We start from the raw sequence: 13,475 nt of genomic DNA on the forward strand, positions 1-13,475 counted from the left end.
GGTTTTTGAACAAAATATCTGTTTGCATTGGTAACACCTTCCACTATCCGGTTAAACAATTGTCGACGCATTCTAAATCTTCTGCGAAAAACATTGGGTGGTTGGTTTGGGTACGGAGAGAAATAATCGTTCCATAGAAGTTCAGCCCCTGACTCACGATCTCTTGGTATTTTTATACGAGTTTGAGGCCATTTTGAATTTGTAACAAGGACTCCCAAACTAACGGCCATGTTATTTTGCATAATTGCTATTGCATCATCATCCGAGGAATAAAAACTACTATTAGAAGAAGAAGATGAAGAAGAAACAGAAGAGCAATAATGAGCGGTTTTCTCATAGTGTTCCATTACTATATGAAGCAGAAGAGATGTATTGTTATTCATATATTGAGTGAAACCAGTCTTTAATTTATAACCCATTTTCAAGAGCATTAAAAAAACCAAAAATAGATATTTTTTTGGGTTCACGCAAATGTGTTTTCCAAAAAAGATAAAGTGTTTGTCAGTGACCTGATATGACAATACTATATATTATTAGACTATACTATATATGATATGACTATACTATATAAGATAAGAAAAGATAACTCCAAAGACAGGTCATCTAAATAGTCATAACAAATTAACCCTTCATATTATCATTATCCGAAGTGGACGATCTTGGTGCCACAAAAGGCATGTGCGTTCTCGGATTGGTATTGACTGAGGACATTGTTGAAGCTGATCCTTGATTCATACCACTCCAAACTTGTGATGGCAGGGTTTGGGAAAAGGAACCGTATCCAAGCTGAGGTTGGACAGTGTGCGGTATACGAAAAAGAGATAGTTGTTGCTGCAAATCAACGTTCGCATTATTTAGCCTTTGTATTTCTGCTTCTTTCGACATAATAACGTCCATCCTCTCCTTCGTTTGTTTTAATGTAAATTCGCGAAATTGTTGATTAAAATCAGCATTTTCTTGAAATAATGTGTAAGCTTCATGCTGTCAAGAAAAAATAAAATATATAAGTACAAATATACCAACAAAAATCGAACGTACAATAAAAAGTCGAAAGTACACTTACGTGGGATAATAGATGTGGAGGAGGGATATGTACATGTTCAACAGGTTGTTCAATTGGGACCGTATACAAGTCACCGACATACCCATATGTTTGGGCTTCCCAAATAGGATGAGTCACGTAATCTTTGGAGTTGGTTACCATTGTCCAGTATTGTAAATATATATCATAATCTTTAACAACTTGCACTATCTCTGTTGCATCGACAAAACCTTCTTTTTTTAGGCGTTCGGCTTGAATATTGCCAATATCCCCTATAACTGTGTGTAGTCTTATAGGAACAGCGAAAGTACAATGGTTTTGCCGCCAACACCTTTCACCAAGATACATGTTGTGCTGTACAGTTAGAAAGGGAATAAGAATTTAGTAAGTATGTTATATAGGAAAAAAGTATGTTATATAGTAAGTATGTTATATAGAAAAAAAGTATGTTATATAATAAAATTTACAAATTAACTCACAATGCCCATGTAAGAAAATATATATCTCGAGTCTGATAGCCGCGTAGCCGTGCATCCCATATCAGATGCAAGAACTTCTCTGTATGATTCCCATGGGCGCCATGTCACTTGTTCAGCAGTAAGCTTACTTAGTAAATCCCTACAACGGAAAATATCATTTATATTCTTCGGTACATTCCATTTAGAAGATACGGGCCATTTTTGTTCTGTACTCGCCTCTGGGATTTCTGGTCGACATATGCCCAGGTATTCATACCCCCAAAACTACTCCATCAAAATAATTAGCCAATTTAATAACTTAGCAACAAAATAAACAATGAGAGGAAAAATAACTAGATTGAAAGAATACCTCTAATACTTGGAATGGACCACATAGTGCCTTTTGTCTCCTCCCAGATAAACGGAGTGCCGCATACAATTTCGAAAACGCAGCACCACCCCAGTCATACGTGGATACTACATCAAGATTTTCAAAAGCAGCTAACCATCCAGCATCAATATAAGTCTTTGCATTAGAAAAGAAAAAATGTCCCAAAACATACATGAAAAAGGCAATTGCTACTCTATGAGCAAGGGTGCTATCATTTTCAGCCGCAACCAACTTGTCTTCGAAGAAATATGACCTTAAATATTTAATTGTAATTGAATTTGAAACCCACGACGGTGCTTTTGGACAGAGTGTGACATCTTGGATATCCGGAAAGATATGCTCACGAACATGTTCAAATTGGTACTTCCCCGAATCATAAGGAACATCAGGCCCATCACCGATACTCAGTCCAGTCAACATGAGCCAATCTAGGGGGTGAATCCCATCTCACCAAATAGGAAGTGAAAAGTGTTTGTTGTATCCCAAAACCGCTCTGCAATATAATCAACCATTGAATGGTTGGTTTCGCTACATTGTATGTCCAGTAAATTTTGCCATCCCGCTTTTTCAATAATATATTTAGCTCTAGGACAGTGTTGTGAAATAGTTTGATAGTGATGAATTACCGATGCCAAAGATCCACGATGTTGATACTTCAATTTGTGCTCCCCTGTAAATGTGATGTCCGTAGTAGCGTGCGGTTTATCATCTTGCAGTATAGGAAACCTCCCTAACCGGGGAATATCAACCTCCTTAATTGTACCAGTAGCGATTAAGTTATAATCCTCTTCGGCTACAGATTTTTGTTTCTTGTTCGTCTTCATGCGACCATTGAAACGCGCTGTGAATTTGTTCAACATCTGTGCACACACAATATAGATGCAGTTACATTATTAAAAGACCAACCCTCATTAACGAATATTTTTATTAGTCCATCACCATTTATATTCCAAATACTATAAATCCTTAACACAAACCATATCAATTCCAAATTCTATAATTCCAGAAACACAAATTAAATCGTCACCGATGCATTTCCAAAATCATTACAAGATTCCACAACCCAATTTAATCACTTCAAGATTTCATAAAAATCACTAAAAAATCAATTCCATACTCACGCAATTAGCTCTTCTACATATGTAACTCCCAAAATTTACATAACTACAATTTACATAACTAAAATTAATCACCTCAAAATTCAATAAAAAACAATACAAATTCAATTATTGGTAACCATATTCACATACAACATGCAGAAAACCAATAATTAATCCAATAATTTACATAACTACAATAATTTACAATAATTTAAAATTAATCCAATAATTTACATAACTACAATTATTGATAACCATATTCACTAAAATTAATTACCAACAGACAACATGAAGAAAAACAATAAAAGGAAGCTCTCAATTGAAATAGGTTGATTGGAACAGATGAAGGGTGAGAACTATTTCCCACATAATCTACATAACCACGGATTTTTACAATACCCAAAAATTATAAATCAAATTTTTACAATACCACTGTGGAAGCTCTAATAAATTTTAGTGAATAGATTATAAATCAAATAAAAATTTACAATACCCACAAATCAAATTTTTACAATACCCACAAATAAATTTTTACAATACCACTGTGGAAGCTCTAATAAATCTAACTATTTTAAAAAAAAATTTAACCAAATTTACATAAGCATCAAATATGGTTTTTTTCACATACATATTAATCTCTAAAAAAAACATAAAACACACATACCCAATTAAATTTAACCAATTTCATATTCATATTTGTTCGTTAAAACCAAATTTTAGATAAACTAATTTTAACAAATAAAACCCTAAATAAATTATACAACAATATGGATAAAACAAAAGAGATTAAGAAAAAAAAACCTCTTTTGTAACCCGGGTTCATCAAGTATCTCGTTTTTTTCTTTTCTTTTACTGCTCGTTACTGTGATGTTTTTGTTTAGAAGCTGTGTTTTGTGGGCGGTAGAAACAAAGAGGAGGTAGAAAAGAAAAGAAGAAGAAGACGGAGAAGATTAGGGTAAAGGGAAAGTGAACACGTGGGCTATACGTGGTGGTTAGAGATTGTCCGGGCTTTAATGCCACACGTGCTAGATACGTGTGTTAATAGAAGTCCAACACTATACGTACGCCTTCCATGAGGCGTTGATTCCTTCATTCGCCTGAGTGAAACCAAGCGTTGATTATACGTACGCCTGAGAGAAGAGGAGGCGTTGATTATACGTACGCCCCACGTCAGGCGTTGATTATACGTTCGCCTCAAACAGGCGTTGATTATACTTACGCCTCAAAACAGGCGTTGATTATACGTTCGCCTGAAACAGGCGTTGATTATACGTACGCCTCAAAACAGGCGTTGATTATACGTTCGCCTGAAACAGGCGTTGATTATACGTCCGCCTCAAAACAGGCGTTGATTATACAAACGCTTCATTCAGGTGTTGATTATACGTTCGCCACACCAGGCGTAGATTATACCTACGCCCCTTCTCCGAGCGTGAAATATATGTATGCCCCACAACAAGCGTATTTTTTACCAACGCCCCACAACCAGCGTTAACTATATCTCCGCCCGGCCCAAACGAAGATTATACCAACGCTCCACATGCAAGCGTGGATTATACATCCGCCCGACTAAATATACTCCACTGCCTTAACGTGACACTACAGACTAAACTCAATTTGATCGTTTGTTTTGGTCTTTGATCTTTGGTTTTGATCGTACCACTGTGGACGCTCTAAAGTATTATATTTAATACCTATACAAGTGAAAGAAGCACGTGCAAAAAAACGACAGAGATATTGGGTAACGTGCAGAAATTGGTGAACCCTCGTGTTGATAACAAATGAGTTCTTCTTTGTGGTATTGGTTACACTTTGATTGTAATTGTAGGAGTTAATTGATTGAACACCAAGTTGTCTGGTCCATTATGTTGTTGCTTGACATGCTTGCCTCATCAAATCCGGCGCATCAACCATTTCACATGCAAAATCACATATATGACCAAGGTAATTCAGTCTAACAATATCATAAGCAACTTTTTTAAATAAAAATTCAGCAACAAAGAAAATATAAACATTATTCTCTTTAGTAACAAGGCTAGAAGTGATACTACATCCCACTCACCCAGATGCCAACAGTCACATTTAGAAGTACCTGAAGAGGTTACAGGTAAAGCTGGAGACAAACAAGTGAAAAACTAAGCATTTCTAGGGATAATTAAAAAAAAAAAAAAGTAAGTGGATCTGGTTTAATATTTTGGAAAACTACTTGACATCAAACCACATAACATAAGCAATCATATCTCGATAAATTTTACCATGCAGCTATATGAAGCATTCGGAGTACAACTCAACATATAATTTTGTGTTTTTTAAGCTTTATTCCCCATCGTTACACCTACGAGCTTGATGATATTTTACTAGTTGTTGCATGATTGGCACAAGCAAGATTATTTGAATGCATCCAACACATGGTCAAAGCAGTAATGAGAAATTAGTTCTCACATTAGAATGATGGGGATTGTTTGGTGGATTCGAGAAGGCATGATGAGGATAATAGTCTGACATGAACTAATCTTCTAGCCTAAATATACGATATAATGTGAAAGACCTATTAGAGTATATATATTATGTATATACAAGGTATCCGAGGTCATCATGTGAAGAATAACCGAGGCAATCACTTAGTGAAGACATTCACACACAAATAGCCGAGAAGCAGAAAAGGTCCGAGGCAACCGTGATTTGAAGTGAAGACCAAGTCAAGTTACCGTACAACCAAGGCACGTGAAGTGAAGAGCAAGTTAAAAAATATGCCTAAAATAACTACCTTTCTAGTTCAGTTCAATCTAACTCTCACTACGGGAAAAAACATCATTGACGACACAAGATAAGAGTTACAGTACCCCTACGACAACTCCATTTCATGCATTGTGGAACGGGGGTATTGTAGAAAGTCCAAGTTTTTCTACAATGGATGACAAGTGTTGTAAAGGGTGATGTGATTCATGGTTCGACAATAGTTTGTCAATGTTGTGATTCTCTTTCGATTTTTTTTGATAACCTAACACAACTCTTGCTTGTATTGTAGAACAATCGTGGACAACATAAGTAGTATATCGTAGAAACATATACAACAACAATTACCAGTATTATGAATAATACTTGCACAACACTTGTATGAATTGTCGAACTATCCTGGACAGCACCTGGTTATGTCGTAAAGACATTTTTCACAACCTTTGGTATGTGTAGTTGAAATATGGAATACAACTCTTATTAGAAGTTGTGTGCATAAAACTATTTTGAAAAAAAAAATTATAGCTGAAACCGAATTGCATGAATTGCCGAAAGTATTTCACATTCACATTAACATGCCAGTGTAGCACATTTACATTCATTCAAGTTAACCTACCACTCCAATTGCATTACCTAGCTAACTTCAAATCACCTTGTATGAAAGTGTGTTGCGCAACGAAAGAAAATAAAATGATAGATTCTTTGAACATGACTAAAAATATCATATAAATCGTAAAACACAGATATTGGCCTTCCCTACAAATATGACAGTAGCATACACGTTCCAGTATGGTAGTCTGGGTTACATTGCTAAATGGAAATGATCCATTTTTGCTGCACACTCTCTTCTTGGTAAACCTAACACCGATTATGAGAAACATAGTGGTAGATGATACCGTAGAGGCACTGGCTTATACATGAAGTGTCGTAGTTCTCAACGAAAGCCTACAGGAGAAGAGTGTCATTTAGCAATACAAAGTAACAATCAAAATTTTATAATACAAAGTAACAGTCAACCTAAGAGTGTCATTTAACAATACCTTACACTGAAACTAACCTTTCCAAGTCCTAGAGAGGGTTCACCGTTAGGTTGTGGACGGGGGATGACAATATTCATCAATGTACCTACAATCGCAAAATGTACGAGTTAGAAACAAATTATTCTGAAGGTCCAAAAGTGTAAACTAGTGGCTTAATTGGGGCGTGAAATCAAATATTTCCAAAGGATGCGAAACACAAAAAAAAAAACAAAAGCTCGAATATAAGAAACAAAGACATTAACTTACCAAATTTTCCACCTTCTACCCTCATATCTTCCAAAATATCTTCATACTCTTCATCATCTTTAAGCTCATCTGCAGTAACCACCTCTGTCAGGCATACGACCTTGGTAGCAATGCCACCTCCATTACCACCACCTAGACCACCTCCGGTTTGGAACAATTGCCTCTGCCAAAGAAAACAAGAAAACTCATCCCCTGCTGTCCACTGCACTACACAACCACCATTCCAGACATCCTCCTCAAAGCATTAATTGCATCAACATCTGCATCTTGACAACCTAGCCATGGCAGCAGCATCACAGTCACAGCACCAATATCCTAAGCCATTCTCCTCAAATCTATCAGCTGAATCCATCTGAGCCTTAACTGCAGTCCATTCATGTGCTACTGCAACAGCTCAACACCACCAGTTTCATGAGACATACATTCCCTTCTTCACAGCCATCATACCAACATTCCCCATTACCATTTCACATCACTCCATTCATCTTGCTTCCAAATGTCCTAACATACAACTAGGTTCGCAGGCCATTCATTGTATTGCGGCATCTTCATCACCAACTGCAATCCCATTTTTATCTCAAGACTCAGTTTCAGCCATATTCATTTCAACTAAGAAAAAATACAAGAAAGATAAGCTGTAACTAATTCCATACTCAAGTAGCCAAAATTGAGATGAACAGCCAACGAGAATAGCAATATCAAGATTATGAAATTTTTTACTTGAATAGACTAACAAGTCACCTAGATATCATTCAGAAATGTGTAAGAGATTGCCTACATTGTAATAAGTGAAACAGATAGAGGTACAAAAGATGTCAACATCTTGAAATTTAGAAAGAAAGAGGAAGAACAAATCAAGGGTGTCATTTGCCCACACAAACTGTTACATATTAGCTTGCAATGGTAAACAAGCCAATACATCGTATCTAAGCCAAATCAACCGTCCCATAGAATATAGACATTTCATTTTAAGTAAAAGGAACTGCATTGGAGGGCAAAACTCCAATGCCCAGGGTTCAGAAATCATCATATTATTTAAAAAGCTCGGCCTCTAATGACATCAAGATCCATCTCAGTAGGATCAGTTGCTTGCAACTCTACCTGAATTCCGTCAAGCTCTCTCTTGAAACTCTCCTATGAACTCGCGTAAATCATCTTGGTCCTCACCCTTGTGGTATCATGAAACCTTCAAAACACAATAATGAGACAAAGGTTACTCACAGTTCTAACCCTGACCAGAATTCCTATCAGACAACAAAAAACACAGTTGCAAAAGTTATCAATAGATGAAGAAAACCTTTCTCTTTTGGCAATTCTCATAGCTTTCAGCTGACTCGCCAAGCTTCTCCAGAATAATTTGCTTTTGCTTATCCTTCTCTTCAATTTTGTACACAACAAAACGGAAAGTCCTTTTTTCCTTCAATTCCAAAAACCTTTGTTTGCAATCATCGTGCCAGTAATCCCCGACGCTGCATTAGCCTAATACAAAAAATTCAATCCACAATTCAAAATCAATACCAATCCACTATACCCACATACCACTACGAATCCAAATACAGGACCAACAAGAATCAATACCGAATACAAATTCCAACCTCCTCTCCCATTCTTCTCCATATCTTCCTCTTTCTCTTCCTCCTCTTTGATTTCAAATTCACTTTCCTGCTCATATTCAGAAGAACCAGGTTGCTGTGCTTGTTGTTTCATACTCTCCCATTCTTCTCCTTCACCCCTGATTACTTTAGTTGTCTTAAAATCCTCCTCTGAGATTCACAGCAAACCCTAATACAATTTCTGCCATTAACGACCATTACCATCTTCATCACTGCCAACATCAACTACCGATCACTTACAGGGTTCGGTTATGGGAATTGGGATGAGGTTCTAGATTGAGAAGAAATTTTGATGAATCGAGAACTTCTAGAGATGGAAGAATTGAGTTATGTGATGAAGATTTGAAGAAACTTGAGTTAGGGCCGCCGTTGATTGTTACCGAGAAGAAATTTGGTTTTGTGTAACTTGAATCAGTGATGGGGTTGATTAGAATTTGGTTCAGATCTGGATTTGATGAGCTGCTACTATTGACTGTTGCGGATGAGAGAAAGGGGGAGTTAAAGAGAGAGATTGAGAGAAGATGATGAAGAAGAGGGGTCGAGAGAAGAGCAGCGGTGGTGATGGAGCGCGCGCGTCATCTGTGGAGTAGAGGTGTTCTTCAGCGGTGGTGATTGAGAGAAAAACAGATAGGAATTGGGTTCGAGTGGTTGAAGGAGGGTTATGCTTCGGAAAAAAAAGAAAGAAGAAAAGAGTGAATCCGAATGAAAATGATGGACGGTTGAGATTGTATTTGAGATGCTCATACGGATTAAGAAAAGATCTTGACGGTTGAGATTGTATTTAAGATGCTCATGCGGATTGAGAAGTATGTGTTTCATTTTGTGCTAATACGAGCTCATGTATTCGGTTTGATTATCAACCTTCGACACGAAAAAAATCCAAAAAAAATATGAATAAATGTAGCACATTCTTATCGACATTTTGATTTAAAAATCCAAAAAATGTATAAGAATAAAGTTGAAAAATAAGAAATCAATCGATAATTGGTGTGTTTCTTTGTGCTTTCTCTTTGTGCTTCCGGTTTGAATTTCGACTAGTTACATAGGTCATGAAGTAATTTTGACTAGTCATACATGTCATGAAGTAGCTTTAGTTCACATTAATAGCATGATATATCATCGAAATCGATAAATATGAAGCTCAATGTCGATTCAAACTTCAAATGTGGTATAACGACATACAAACTATGAACCAAGAAGCTCTGAGAGGGTATGACTTCAAACTTAGCATGATGCATCATCAAAATCGATAAATATGAAGTTCAATGTCGATTCGAACTTCAAACTTGGTATAATGGCCTATAATCTATGAACCACAAAGCTCTGAGAGGGTTCTGACTTCAAAATTAGCATGATACATCATCGAAATTGATGAATATGAAGCTCAGTGTCGATCCAAACTTCAAGTTCGGTATAACGACTTACAAACTATGAACAAGAAGTCTGAAAGTCCACAAAAACGATGAATCCAACCATTTACTGGTAAGATTCCATGGAAATATTCTACGAAACCTTAAACACACACAAAACTTGGTAAGAACGATGAATCCATCCATTTACAGGTAAGATTCCTTCGGAATATTCTACGAAACCTTAAACAAACCCTATTTATGCACATTGGATGCAAACCAGACTCCGAGATTGAAACCTGGCAGCGAGTGGACTACTCTAAGTCAGAAACTTGGTAAGAACGACGAATCCATCGATTTACAGGTAAGATTCCTTCGGAATATTCTAAGAAACATTAAACAAACCCTATTTCTACATATTGTATGCATACAAGGCTCCGAGATCGAAACCTGACCGTGAGTTGACTACTGTAAGTCAGAAACTTGGTAAGAACGACGAATCCATCCATTTACAGGTAAGATTCCTTCGGAATATTCTACGAAACCTTATACAAACCCTATTTCTGCATATTAGATGCAAACCAGGCTCCGAGATCGAAACCTGGCCACGAGTGGGCTACTCTAAGTCAGAAACTTGGTAAGAACGACGAATCCATCCATTTACAGGTAAGATTCCTTGGGAGTATTCTACGAAACCTTAAACAAACCCTATTTCTCCATATTGTATGCAAACCAGGCTCCGAGATCGAAATCTGGCCGGGAGTGGACTACTATAAGTCAGAAACTTGGTAAGAACGACGAATCCATCCATTTACAGGTAAGATTCCTTCGAATATTCTATGAAACCTTAAAGAAACCCTATTTATGCATATTGGATGCAAACCAGGCTCCAAGATCGAAACCTGGCCGCGAGTGGACTACTAAGTCAGAAACTTGGTAAGAACGACGAATCCATCGATCTACAGGTAATATTCCATCGGAATATTTTACGAAACCTTAAACAAACCATATTTCTGCATATTGTATGCATACCAGGATCCGAGATCGAAACCTGGTCGTGAGTTGACTACTATAAGTCAGAAACTTGGTAAGAACGACGAATCCATCTATTTACAGGTAAGATTCATTCGGCATATTCTACGAAACCTTAAACAAACCGTATTTCTGCATATTGTATGCAAACCAGACTCCGAGATCGAAACCTGGCCGGGAGTAGACTACTATAAGTCAGAAACTTGGTAAGAACGACGAATTCATCCATTTACAGATAATATTCCTTCGGAATATTCTACGAAACCTTAAACAAACCATATTTCTGCATATTGTATGCATACCAGGCTCCGAGATCGAAACCTGGCCAGGAGTGGACTACTCTAAGTCAGAAACTTGTTACGAACGACCAATTCATTTACAGGTAATATTCTTTCGGAATATTCTACGAAACCTTAAAAAAACCCTATTTATGAATATTGCATGCAAACCAGGCTCGGAGGCTGAGGATCAAATCCCCCCATCCTCATTTCTTCCAACGTTCTATATTTTTACTTCAACAACACTTATAAGTGTTGTTATGCATTTTTATTAAGAAAAAAAACAACCAAAACTTGTGAACAGTAAGGATGGTTGATGAGCTAGACTTCCATGCAGTAGATTCATGTTCGAATCTCCCTTCTAATCTCATTTTTTCCAACATTCTATATTTTTACTTCAACAACATTTATAAGTGTTGTTATACGTTTTTATTAAAAAAAAAAGAAAAAAAAAACAAAACTTGTGAACTGTAAGGATGGTTGATGAGCCAGACTTCCATGCAGTAGGTTCATGTTCGAATCTCCCCTCTAACACTATTTTTCATCATCATATTTTGGTGTTCTTCAACAACTCTTGTGAAAATTGTGATAGGCTTAGTCACTACCTTTATGGAACAGAGTTGTTATAGCTAAATGTCGTCACAACGTTTTTGCTTAAGGAGTTGTCGTTTGTTTTCTTAGGCAACCCCTTGTTTCCTAAGGGTTGGCAGTGATGATATACGACAACTCTTCCTTTGAAACCAGTTGTAAAACATATGACTTTCTACGATGTTTAGCGAAGAGTTGTAAATATCCAGTTGTAGATGTATATTTTTCCCGTAGTGTCTATAAATTAGAGTTCTCCAAGTAATTGTAAATGATCCCAGCTTCACCTGGAGATCATCCCAGTATCATCTTAATCTGGAAATCAATAATATTCACCCTCAGGGACTTCGTCCGTGGACGTAGGTCGAGATGACCGAACCACGTTAAACATCGTCTTCCATTATTATTTTGGTATGTAGATTTATTTCTTATTTATCGCTCTTTTATCATTGATTTATTTTATTGTTTTCAATCATGATCAATGACATCTATTTTAGTTTTGATCTACATATCAAAATTTAAGACGGTATAGAGTCATGCACTCTTGATACTTATTGCTTCCGCTTTCAAATTAAAGATTTCAATTAGAGCTTTCAAAGCTTTTTGTTTTCTTTTTTGTCACATGCGTTAACTGTGATTGATTATCCAAGCCAATCTTCATACGTATTGGTTATCTGATTAATTATGTCTTCGGAATACTTATCATATTCTGTTTTTTCTTCAACCGAAAGACCTTTACATAGGATTTCCTCTATCAACTGTTGGCCTATAACACAACATTGGCCTATAACACCACATCTCTGGTTAATGGCTAATTAGTTTCCCCTCTAGTTTCATCAATATGTTCTTGTTAATATTTCAAGAATAATCTCTTTCTTTATCGATAAATTTTAGCTCAGTTTATTAGAGATCTCATCATATGACTATTTCCAAACGTATTATCCTTGTGAATCACGTCCAATACATGTTTCTTATGTCAGGTTCATATCACTGTATGTTTGGTATATGCAAATTTGTCCTTTCTCAAGTCAACTGCTTCTATCGTTGTACTTGGATCAGAAGAGATTTTTGTTATTTCTTTTGATGTCCTTGCACCATGAGGACTTGCATGAGCTAACTGCAAATCTTTCCAAATTTCTATCTAAAATTCTGCCATATCCGGCATTCTCCCGTTCAAGTTTATGGGATATTTTTTTCAACAAAATTTCTTTGGGATATTTTCTCTATTTTTGGCATCATCGTCATTGCTGTTTTATTCCATTATCTCGATATCAGTTCTTATAATCCCATAATCTCACCCTTTTTGGTGTTAATCCAAAATTGTTTTTCATACAAAATTGGTGTTAATCATATCAACTACTTTTGTTTTTCATACAGGGGCTCATTCCTTGTTCATTGCTGTATTCTAGCAATTAGTTCAATCAAAGTGTCGTGGATTATCAAGTCGATTAACACAAACTAAAAATAGATTAATTACAACTTTCATTTTGATCATCATGAACCCATCAACAATAATTTTCTCAATTTTCTGTTTGTTGTGTTAGTATTTTTGCTTGTCAACACACACGAGGTAGATTACGTCAAAATAGTTGGACGATCCTGTGG

General features: G+C 36.4%; 1 long non-coding RNA gene and 1 pseudogene across 2 annotated transcripts; both read right to left on the reverse strand.

Annotated features, from left to right (window-relative positions):
- Positions 1 to 6,246: 6,246 nt before the first annotated feature.
- Positions 6,247 to 7,176, reverse strand: LOC113292870. Of its 2 annotated transcripts, none has more exons than XR_003331915.1 (3): positions 7,014 to 7,176; positions 6,785 to 6,852; positions 6,247 to 6,672 (listed from the first exon to the last, which is right to left on the reverse strand). It is a non-coding gene; the product is annotated as an uncharacterized LOC113292870 (long non-coding RNA). The 2 variants fall into 2 exon arrangements; XR_003331916.1 differs by having other exon boundaries at positions 6,768 to 6,852.
- Positions 7,177 to 8,048: 872 nt separating this feature from the next.
- LOC113294588 lies at positions 8,049 to 8,720 on the reverse strand (annotated as a pseudogene).
- Positions 8,721 to 13,475: the final 4,755 nt, after the last annotated feature.

The sequence above is a fragment of the Papaver somniferum genome, chromosome 7, assembly GCF_003573695.1.
Source record: "Papaver somniferum cultivar HN1 chromosome 7, ASM357369v1, whole genome shotgun sequence".
Taxonomy (NCBI): Eukaryota; Viridiplantae; Streptophyta; class Magnoliopsida; order Ranunculales; family Papaveraceae; genus Papaver; species Papaver somniferum.